Raw genomic sequence first — 12,494 nt, 5'->3', positions numbered from 1 at the left:
AAAAATCTACATTGAGGTCATAGACCTTTTGGAGTATCAATAACTTCCCCTCATTCCAAGACATGCCTCCAATCTTTCATTTCTTTAAACATAAAATAAAATGCCCACAGTATTTTTTCCTGTAACTAGGCTGATAATAGTTTTAATGATAGTATCTTAGCTTCTCGGGGATGATTTCTTAGTACTTGGAGGATTCTCCAATACATTCAGTTGTCTATTTTTGTTGATCGTCTTCCCTACTTACCAGAGAGCTGGGGAGTTAGAAATGAACAGGGTAGGCTAACAAAAAAGACCTCTAAATTTCACCCTACCAAGAGCTGACTAAACATTGTCAAATATCTCAAGACAAGTCCAATATTTGTTCTAAAGATAGCTCTGTGGACTTGGAGTGGAAATTGATTGATAAGGTCAGAATTCCTTGATTTGAGTAAGGACTGGATTGAACATCTCTCAAATATGCTTTACCTACACACAAGAGAGTTGCCACTTCCTAGATTAGCCCTGGTGACTTTCCACAGCCCTAACCACCTGTGTTGTCTGGCATCAATGCCTGTTGCTACAATCCTGGCTGTCGCATCCACGACAAATCCATTCCTGTGTGGGCGAGCTACAGAGACAGATGGTTCCTGGGTACAGGGTAGAGGCTGACAACCATGTAGGAGAGGGGGTGAAGAAACCGGAGTGCGGAATACCTCTTGCATTTTGTCCAGTAAAGGAAGGTGAAGAGAAGTCCTCTATACTGTTATATTTTTGCAGAGTCCTTGGCCACCTGGAGCAATCTGAAATATCACTTATCTTACCTAAAAGTAGGATTTTCCCCATATTCTTCATTGTAGCCCTAACTGTGAAAAGTCAGTCTCAGAGGGCCATGTATCAATGGATTCACTGGGTCATAGAATTTAAGCTTAAAGGGAATTTGAAAGCTATGAAGTCCAACCTTTTCACCTTACAGATAAGGAAATAGGCATAGATATGTTAGATCAAACAGCTAGTTGTTTGAGGTGGGATTTGAACCGTGATCTTCCTGACTGCATGGTCAGTGTCCTATCCATGGCTATACCATGGTGAATTCTAATTCTCTACTGATACATTCCTCTAATTATCACATTATTATTCTGAACACCCACCATTATTGGTGGTCATGATTGAAATCCCCATAATTTAAGTGGCTTTAGAGATCCAGACCTGGGGAAGCCACAACCAGAAATTTGATAGTAGCATGATCATGTTTCTGACTTAAATAAGCAGAAGTTGCCCAGATGGGACCATACATTGTTTACATTTGTCCATCAACTAAAGGATTACCCTAAGAGTCAGGAGGTCATGTAAGCAATAAGCACCTATCTTTCCTATTCCTGCAAAGGAGCCTAAACTCTGGAAGAGATATTAGTAATTGGTTGGAGGGTTTTTTTGTCTTAACATCTTTTTTTTCCATTATAGGTAGATTTTGACTTTTCCTTCCTTTGCAGATCTGTGAATAAAGAGAGAGGAGAACATCTACCTCTTAGGGGCTCTAAATGGCCCAAGGGCCAAAGCACAGCTGAGTAAATGAATGTAAAAATGATTTACTAAGTACCTACTATGCGCCTGGTATTGTGTGAGGTGCTATAAATACAAGCAAAAAATTCAGACTGTCCTACTGTCAAGGAGCTTACAATTTAATATGAAGCATAAACTCTCACAGAGGAGCGATAACCAGGGGGCTACAGGGGAGTCATCTGTGTCATTCTCTCCTGTTCCATGAGCAATGATAGCATTGATTCTGATGATTGTTCCTAGAGCAGGAGTTCTTAACCTGTGGTCTGTGACAACAACAACAACAACAAAAATTTAATTATGTTAACAATTAAAAAACTCTAATAACTGTATTCTAATACAATTGGTTTTCTTAGCAATCCTAAATATCTCATTTGATGCATTTTAATCATTCTAAGAGGGGTCCAGAAGCTTTAACCCCACCCCCAGCCCTCCCCAAATGCACATGAGCACAGGATCCTCTTAATTAACTCAAGAGGTAGAAAGTAGGGGCTGGAGATGGAAAGTGGCACAAAGCATATGTTCTATCACAGGGCATACAGCTGCCTGGGTTGTCATGCATGGTGCAGGACCAGCTAGCTCTAGAGGGGTAGGTGAGTTTCTACATACTCAATAAGAACAACTCAGCCTCAGGGCAGAGTTCCAAAGTGAAATGAATTCATTCCCCCACTTAGGCAGGTCATGGTTTCTAGAGGTCTGCCTTCCAGGTGGAGAGGAGGGTGGCAGCATCAGGGCAGATGGCAAGAAGTCTAAGGGGTAAAGCACATATGGGTTCTCAGTTCTTGCCCAAAGTAAAGATTCTTAAGAATCGAGACAATTTCCAAAGCAGGTATTGTTTTGTTCATTATCATGCTTTTTGCACAGTGGATACAGCACCAGGCTTGGAGTCAGGAAGAGCTGAGTTCAAATCCAGCCTCAGACATTTACTAGCTTGCTGTGACCTTGGACGAGTTGCTTAACCCCTAGATGCCTCAGCTTTCTTATCTGTAAAATGGAATAATAATAGCACCAACCTCCCAGATTGTTGGGAGGAGCTAATAATTGTAAAACATTTAGTGCAGTGCCTGGCACATGCTATATAAGTGCTATTTTTTTTCTTTTCTTTTTTATTTGGTGTGTGAGGCAATTAGGGTTAAGTGGCTTGCCCAGGGTCACACAGCTAGTAAGTGGCAAGTGTCTGAGGCCAGATTTGAACTCAGGTCCTCCTGAATCCAGGACCGGTGCTCTATCCACTGTGCCATCTAGCTGCCCTTATAAGTGCTATTAACTAGTATTATTTTTATTATTAATGGAGAGGTATACAACTCCCTACCACTGGCCACGAGCTAGTTAAGGACAGTTCTTACTGTATCCTCCAGTTGCGCTGGGAGTGGTCACTGGCAGCTCTCCTCCATTGTTCCCTTGTTTCCAGGTCTTTTCAGCTTGAGGGAAAACTTGACCTTGGTTGGCAGAGAGGACCTTGGCAATCATCACTCTCTCATGCCACAAATGCGACTCTGCCACTTTCTACCTCTTTTTTTCTTTTTGACCCTTACTGATTCCCTTCCCTTTGGATTCTTCCCCTCTCTTCACCAGAGACGCTGCACATAGTGGGCACCTCCAGGAAGGAAGAATATAGGGGAGACTGCCATGCTTCAGACATGCAGGTACCAGCTCTGGCCATGTACTTTCCCAGTCATCTGTCAGAAACCTGAGGGGCACTGGTCAAAACTGTTAGGGTTGCAGGAGGTGATTACAGAGGTGTAGACCTACCTCAAAGGTCTACACTGTATGTCAAAGGTATAGACCTATAGCTGACTCTGATGAAATCTTCCTCTTATCTTTCTTGTGGGAATCATTACCCGTCAGGCTAAGGACTTTTTTTATTCGGGGACTTCAGATGGTCTTCACAGGAAAAGATCAGGAAGACAAGAAGCATACACAACTCACCACAGAAATGAGAGGAAAGGTGGGAACAAGCATTTATTAAGTATCTACTATGTGCCAGTCACCATGGTAAGCATTTTACAAATATTATCACATTTGATCTTCACAACAATCTTGGGAGGTAGGCACTATTATTATGCTCATTTTATAGTTAAAGAAACTGAGGCAGATAGCGGTTAAGTGACTTGTCAGAGTCACACAGCTAATAAGTATCTGAGGTTGAGTTTGAACTCAGGCCTTCATCACTCCAGGTGCAACTTCAATCCACTATGTAACATAGATTCCACTCAGGGAGACAGGAAGAAGACAACTGAGATAAATAATAGCTAAATTGAAGAGGGGAAGTATGCTGGAAGTCAACTCATCCATATTTCCCAGAGCAGATCCTTAATTTCTCATTGTAAGCATTTACATCTTTAAAATCAACAAATACTGGAAACTGAGCCTTGATTTGTTTTTTGTTGCTTGTCAAGACTTAAAAAAGCAATGGAGAAAATGTTAATAATACATTTAAGGGGCAGCTAGATGGCGCGGTGGATGGAGCGCGGGCCCTGGAGTCAGGAGTACCTGAGTTCGGGTCCGGCCTCAGACACTTAACACTTGCTGGCTGTGTGACCCTGGGCAAGTCACTTAACCCCAATTGCCTCAAAAAAAAATAATATATTTAAGTTTTTTTTTTTTCCTGAAAGCATGTTGTTAAACATTTACCAGCATATCCCTGGAGGGGAAAGAGAAAAGGAGAGCCTGGGGATTATTGAAGCTACTTCCCAGTACTGTCAGATCTGTGAGGCCAACAGGCCATCAATTCTCCTTCTGATATTGATCAGTGGAAAGACCCTGGCATAAAATACTTTTCGGTGGAGACCAGTTTAGTGTTAACATTCTCAGCCCACTTCCCTCTTCTGGGTTTCTGAAATTTGCCTTTGGAAATCTATTGAATTCTTTCTTTGGCCTCATGACCACAGAGAGAGGTAACCCAGAGAGTTGTCTCTGATCTACAAGAGATTGAAAATGAAAGCTGAATCCTAGTAAAAGCACACAGTAAGTAGGGTAAATTTCCTTGAGTTCTGGGATGCCTGAACCCCCAAAGACCAGGTCAGGGCTATTTTTGCCATTCAATTCAATTCAACAAGCATTCATTAAGTCTCTCATACATGCCCAGCATGGTTCTAGGTACCAAGGTTAAGAGGAGAGAGAGAGAGGGAGAGGGAGAGGGAGAGGGAGAGGGAGAGGGAGAGGGAGAGGGAGAGGGAGAGGAGAGAAACACCTTTTGCCCTCAAAGAGTATTCTTAGGAAAGACCACTTTGGGAGAGGAGAGCTTCAGGAATCAGAACCTCCAAGGAGTCATTGGAAGTCCTTTCACTGCAATCCCCTTAGAATGAGAGAGGTAAAGTCTAGCTTCTAAAGTAATGATTGCACATGAGAACATACTAATTTTGGTCCAAGAGATCATTTCACATGTCTGACTTCAGAAAGTTATGACTAACCCTGGGTCACATTTTGTTGCAGTCAAAAATCTACAGTATGTCCACAGCATGTCTACAGAAGAGGAGAAAATGAGATGAGGAAAGAAAAGGAGGGGAACAGAGGGAAGAAGGAAGGGGAGAAAGAAGGAAAATGGAGGAGCAGAGGGGAGAGGAAAGGAGAGGAGAGGAGAGGAGAGGAGAGGAGAGGAGAGGAGAGGAGAGGAGAGGAGAGGAGAGGAGAGGAGAGGAGAGGAGAGGAGAGGAGAGGAGAGGAGAGGAGAGGAGAGGAGAGGAGGGAAGGGGAAGGGAGGAAGAATGGAGAAAGGGAGAAAGGAGAGAGAATGGGGTGGAGAGACAGATAGAGTCAGCAAGACAGAGACAGTGACAGAGGACCTGAACAGTATGTGGCTTGGTCCTGAGATAACCTCTAGAAGTTAATCCCAGCACCAGCTTTTTTTTTTTTTTCTTTGCCAGACAGATGCCTCACGGAGGACTTGGCAGGGCTCAATCGATAACTGGAGCCATACAAGTAATGACACCAGTGTGAATACTGCTGGCTTAGATATTTCCTGTTTTTCAGAAGAAACAAGCACCCACTATTCCTGTCATTTTTAAAGAAAGAAACAAGGACTATTCTTCCCTTGGCTTAATACTATGTGGATGCCCATAAAATGTCACCAGTCAAGATGTATTGACAACGGGAATACTTTTCAGTCTGCTTAGCCTGAAGTCCTCTTAAGTGATATCACACATCCCAACTTCATTTCTGCAGCACCCTCAAGCCTCAGTATTTGGTTGGGGGCCGGGGAGCCCAGATTGTTGCCAAAGTGCCTTTCCTGTGGCTACTTGGGAATGAATTGATCCAGGGAGATCCATTTCTCTTCTGCCTTGCTGCTTTGCCATCATCCTCATTGAGGGGATACGATTCACAGATAGAAGAACTTTGTTTACAAGCTGATCCAAAGAAGGAAGGATGACTGTCCTTGTCACTGCTCAGCCCCTCCCACCTCCACATCCACCCTGGAAGGACTGGCCTCATTCACATGCTTATTTTAAGTTGAAAGGATTGGGGTTTTGTTGTTGTTGTTGTGTTTTCATGAGTGCTGTTACTTTCCTTGTGGTTGAAAAACTAACCAGTAAGACAAGCAGCAAAGAAGAAATGACTAGAGCGCAGTTGTATTTAATTCACCAAGCATTTTAAACAGACTGAAATCTTTTCTCAGGAAAAAAAAAATAATCACCCCAAGAAAGATGGCAAGGTGGGGAGAGATTAGGGTCTTTCTCTGGTTTTTGCAGAGGGTCACTAACACAAATAGAAGAAGTAGAGTTCCCATTACTATTGTCAACTCTAATGATGCCAATATAGACATCTGTGAATTCATAATCTTAGGGATCTCCCAGTGTAGGACCTCCCTCCAACAGTGCATATCATGAACAGTCAGTAACTTAGTGATAAGCCCTAAAGAGAGTTGCCTAGGCATTTAGTGGTTAAGTAACTTGTCCTGGGTCATTATTTGTCAGAGGGGATTTGAATTTTCCTGAATTCCATTCATTGCAACAGCCTGTCTTTTACCTCTGTTGACACCTATATCCTGATAATAACAAGTATTAGGATAAAGGATGAGATGACTATGAGGGTGAAATAGGAGACAGAGGAATATATCTCATTTTGATGTTTTCTGAAAGAGAACTGTATTTGGAGTCAGAGCACCTGTGTTCAGTCATTTAACAAACATTAATTAAGCACCTACTACATGTCAAGCACTGTTCTGAGGACTAGGGATACAAAAAAGAGAGAAAATAGTCCATGTTCTCAATGAAGTCACCAATATAATAGGGGAGACAACCTGAAAAGACTCTGTGTGTGTGTGTGTGTGTGTGTGTGTGTGTGTGTGTGTGTGTGTGTGTGTGTGTGTGTGTGTGAGAGAGAGAGAGAGAGAGAGAGAGAGAGAGAGAGAGAGAGAAATTGGAGATGATCTTAGAGGATATAATCCCATCTCTGTCACTTAAAGGCACCTGTCTGACCTTGGCCAAGAAACAACATCTCTAGACCAGAGTTTCCTCATCTATAACATGAGTTGATTGATCTAGACTGCTTCTATCTTCCTTTAAAACTTAAAATTTATGGCCCTAGAATTAGTAAGTGCTTAGGCACTGTGCTAAGCACCTTATAAATACTATCTTGAATGATCCTCACAGTTCTATGAAGCAGATACTATATTGCCTTCATTTTACAGATGAGGAACTGGAGAAGACAGAAGGTAAGTGACTTACCAAGGGTCACACAGCTACTAAGTATCTGAGGTCAGATGTAAACCCAGGTGTTCTTGAATTCAGGCCTAGTTCTTTATGGAGCCTAATAGACACAATGCAGGCAAAGTAAGAAAGAGTAAAGAATGTGTTTGAATCATAGAATGTTAAAACTAGTAGAGAACTTAAAGAAGATCTAGCTTACCCCTCCCTCCCATTTTGTTGTTTTTGTTGTTGTTTGTCCTTCATTCTCAAACAGGACCATGACATCAGGATGACATCATGACTTGGAGTGAATTGGATTTAAGTGAGGCAGGGCTGTGCAAGGACATCAACCTCACTCTCTCCTCCAGAGCCATCTGGATCCAGTATCAAGATATATATCAGGATAACTGGAGGTGACTCCAGATGTTTGCTGCAACTGGGATTGGGTCACACAGCTAGTAAGTGTTTGAGGTGATATTTGTATATGCACCCTCCCATTTTACTGAATCTCAGAAAGATGAAGTTCTTTGTCCAAGGTCACACAGGTAGTTAATGATGAAAACGGGAGAATAAATTTCCTGATGCAGTTCCCAGTTCAGTGCTCTTCCCCTTAAATCTTGTCAAAACACAGGAGAGTATTTGAGGCCCCTTGAACCCACAGATTAATAGTTACTAGCAACTATCCCAATTTATGCTGCAACACTTAGCCAAAGATCATTCTATAAATCTACACTGGCTAGGACATGCGCTTTAAATGGTTTGATGGTTTGTTTTTGTTTTTTTTTTCCAGTAATAGCAACCAGTGACCAGCTTCCTCACTCTCTTCATGGTCCCCCTTTGTGAGAGGGAGATACAGAATTTTGCCTGTCCCCAGTGACAAGCTTTTCTCTGAATCGAGCTAACTGACCCCTTGATGTATTGAACCTGTGAAGGAAAACATTCCTCCTATTTCATCAGGCTTATCCCCAGAGACAAAGAGAGGACAAAGTGATTGAAGTAAGACCAGCTTTTCATTTCTCGGCAGAATGGGAACATCACTACTATTGTCAGTTAGAAAGCAAAACACTTCCAAAAGACCCTCTACTCATTTCACCTTTCCAAAAAGGATGCAAAATATTATTTTCCCCAGGCTCGAAGGAAAGTTTTCATTTAACCTGCAAACTTGAGGCTGCATGGGAATACTTTTATTCATATTTGTGTTATTGAAAGGGGTGGGGGGGAAACATATTTTGTTTACTCATATCCTTTTCCCATCTCTCCCTCCCATTCTAAAATGACCCAAGAAGCCAAACTCACTGATCTGATCTGATCTGGAAGGGACCTCAGAGACCACGTGGCTGGACTCCACACCATTTTAAAGGCAAGGAGGCTAAATGACCTGTTCCAGGTCACACAGACTAAACTATGTCACAGTCAAGATTTGAATCCTGATGCTCTCATTCTAGCAACAGCTCTTTCTGAAGATATTAAGTGGCAGAGTCAAAATTCTACTCTAGGCCTCATGAGTCTAAATAGCCTACTGCCTTTCACTTAGGATAACCAGGTTGATTACAATGGCCAATAATGATTCAAGAGAATAGATGATGCCATACTTGGATAGAATATACCTAGAAAGGTGGTGGGTTCCCCAAGCTTGGAGATCTTTAAGAAAAGGCTAAATCACAACTTATTGGGTATTTTATAATGGGGATTCCTTCATGTATTGAATGTATTACATGGGCTGGGATGCTGAAGTCCCTTGCAACTCTCAAATAAGTGGGAGACTATAGGTGTTGAATGTTTCTTCTGTTGGTCAGTTTTACTTACCTGTTTTTATTTGTTATAAGAAAGAGCTCAATAGGGAATGAGGAGGTTATTTTCTGGGAAATGACTGTGGTATAAAAAAACCCCAAGATATAAATGTGACTTTACTACAACTAATTGACTGGTACACAGGGGTAGCTGGAGGAACAGCCTGGCATAGCATGTACTGCCACCATCTTTGGCAATTCCTTTTAACCTATAAACTCCATTTTTAAAGAACCCTATAAGTAAATTGTATCATACTCAGAGACATTGTATGTAAGGATCCCTATGGGCTGAATATTGACTTAGAAAATCACATATTTCATTGTTATTTGTTGGTCATTTCAGTTGTATCTGACTCTTCATGATCCTATTTGGGGGTTTGGGGGTTTGTTTCTGGAAAAATACTGGAGTGGTTTGCCATTTCCTTCTTCAGTTCATTTAACAGATGAAGCAACTGAGGCAAACAGGATTAAGTAACTTGCCTATGGTCACACAGCTAGCAAATGTCTGAGGCCAAATTTGAACCCAAAAAGATGAGTTTTTCTGACTTCAGGCATAGCACTCTATCCACCGTGGCATCTACCTGCCCCACATATTAGTATCATTTATGTTTTATCAAATTTTGATTTATTTTGTTAAATATCTCTCAATTATATTTCGATCATGTTCAGGGGTCCCCAGTAGTGTTGTTGGTCACATAGCATGTTTGATACCTCCCTGTTAACTACCTGGAGTTATGCAGAAAGCAATGGCAAAGACAATTGAAATCTCAAGCTAACATTTCTTCTTTCCAATATTAAAAGGAAAAAAAAAACATTCTCAAGGGTGTTCAATGTGGGGAGGGAGAGGAATTCTATTTTATGTGTATTTTTATTTTGAAACACCTAGAGAGAGAGAGAGAAGAGGAGATTCAAGTCAACAAACATTTATTACTCACCTACTATATGTCAGACACTGTGCTAAGTGAGAGGGCTATGAAGTTAGAAATGTTAGTCCCTAACCTCAAGGCACTTCCATTCACTTGATGATGCTGATAAAATAACATACAAGTGATTGAAAGGTGGATCAAATATTTCCTTTTTCTTTAAGTGCCAGGGATTGGAATTCCTCCTGTGTTCCAAGGAAAGGCTACGCCTTAATCTTAGTGACTTCCCTCTGAGACTACATCAAATTTATACTGTATAGATGATTTTTGTATATAGTTATTTGCATACTATCTCCCTCATTTCTGTGAGCTTCTTGAAAGCAGGAATTGGTTTTTACCTCTCTTTGTACTTTTCACAGTATCCAGCACACTACTGTGTGCCACTTAATAAATGCTAGTTGACTGACTGACAAGATGGTTCTTTCCCAGAAAGTTATCCTTAGAGTTAAACATGAATTTTGGGTTAGAGAGAGCTAAATATCTTTAGCAGACAGGATGGACTAAAAAAGGAATGCCACTTAGCTGGTCAAAGATGGAGGAGTGGGGTCAGCTAGGTGGCGCAATGGATAAAGCACCAGCCCTGGATTCAGGAGGACCTGACTTCAAATCTGACCTCAGACACTTGACACTTACTAGCTGTGTGACCCTGGGCAAGTCACTTAACCCTCTTTGCCCTGCGCAGAAAAAAAAAAAAAAGCACAACCCTCAGTGGGGTAACTAATTGTTATAATTAACCCTGAGTCTGCCATGAGACGGCCCATCAAAGAAACTTGTGGTAAGAGCACAGGCTTCAATAAAGAAAAACAAAAAGCAAGAGAAAATTCTGAAGTGAAAATATTTTTTCTTTCTTTTGACTTTCTTCTCAAAACAATCAAGGGGTGGGGGAAGAAGGAGGAGGAATGTGAAGGGAGGCAAAGGAAGGAGGCACCAGAGAATACAGAAGTAAATACAGTAGATAGCAGGGTTACACATTCATAAGAATTTGATCAATTTGCCAGAATCAGTCAATGGGGCCTATTGTCTCCAGTTCCCCAGTCACTTCCTGGTAGTAAATTAGGCATTCACAGAAGCAGATTAACTCCTTCAGGTCATTAGGGGGATTCCTTACTACATAATTGAGGTAATGGCAGAGGAATCATTTCATTGGGTTGGATGAAGTTTCAGAAAAAGAACTGGCCAAGACGTTTTTAATTAAACTTTTTTTTTAATCTGAAATATTTCAACTATTCTTTGTTTTTCTTTCAATGAGGGAATTCTCCAAAGCTTGTTCTGCCAACACAGTTACTTTTTTATACTTTTTAATATGAAGTTGGCAATAATAAGGTTTTCTTTTTGTTTGTTTCTTGGTCTGGAAGTTTGATCTCATGAGGGTAGAGAATTCCTGATATACAAACCCCCTCTATACTGTGTAGGGGTCCACCGATTCCCAAGGGGTCTATGGATACATTTCAGGAGGTATATTAACTTGGATATGAAGGAAAATACATCTTTATTTCAGTAGAGTTGGTTTTCTTAATATATTTATGTATTTTTATCTTATGCACTTAAAATATTACTATAAAAAGGGGTCCGTATATTTTGCCGGACTGCTAAAGGTGCCCATGATACAAAAAAAGATTCATGACCTACAAAGATAGGCAACTTAGAGTGTTGACCAGGGCATGGAGATGCCAACTGACTTGTCCAGAAGGCTAATATGGATCAGAGAGGCAACACTTGAACCATGGACTTCCTGATATCAAGGCCAACTCTAACCACAATACCTCATGGTTTCTCAATAATCAGAATAATTTTAGAAAGACCAAAGCCTAGTTTAGTAATGGGCTAAAAGAATTACACCTCAAGGCTTAAAAGAATGAATGGATCTCCCCAACATCCTGACAATGTACTGGAAAATGACTCAGGCACTATGTAGAACTGACCTCACTGAAAAGACTTATTTAATTTCCCCAATCTCCCTTACTCATAATGAATATGACCAACTTCTACCACTTTCCTAATTGAAGTATGGAAAGAGAGAGAGAGAGTAACTACCTTGGCCGTGGATCAATATCTAATTTTTGAAAAGCTCTTTTTTTATAAAAAAAAAAAAAGAAAGAAAAGAAAAGTTGGATTCTTTCAGAGAAAAAAATCTGAAATAGTACTTAATGAAAAATATCATTACATTCCCGGAGAATTTTTTTACGTGAAAATTCCAACAGACTCCATCAATTACACTCAATGACCAATGAAAATGTTCAATCAAAAACTCATTTGAAGATACATTGTTAATGAACTGTATGGAATGATGCTTAATCAAAACCTGACACCCTTCCATGGGAGAGCAGTTCCATGGGACCTCAGGAGCACTATTGTTCTGAACCAAAGATAACAGTAAAACTGTATAATTAATCGCCTCTAGTCATGTGGCATTCTCAAGGGAATCTAGGTTTCACAACAAGCTCCATTGTGGTCCCCCCACACACACCGCAAACACTGGAATTGGGCTCCATAATATCACTAATGCCATCAGCAATAAGACATCATTTTTCAAGCTTTTTATTTTTATTTGTCATGGAGCGTTTATTGTTTTCCTGCAGGATATCATGCCAAAAATGCAAAGTCAGCCAGTGAAGCTG

Source organism: Dromiciops gliroides, chromosome 6 (genome assembly GCF_019393635.1).
Source record: "Dromiciops gliroides isolate mDroGli1 chromosome 6, mDroGli1.pri, whole genome shotgun sequence".
In the NCBI taxonomy this organism is placed as follows: domain Eukaryota; kingdom Metazoa; phylum Chordata; class Mammalia; order Microbiotheria; family Microbiotheriidae; genus Dromiciops; species Dromiciops gliroides.
The sequence above is the reverse complement of the archived record's forward strand: the minus strand, read 5'-3'. Positions refer to the sequence as shown.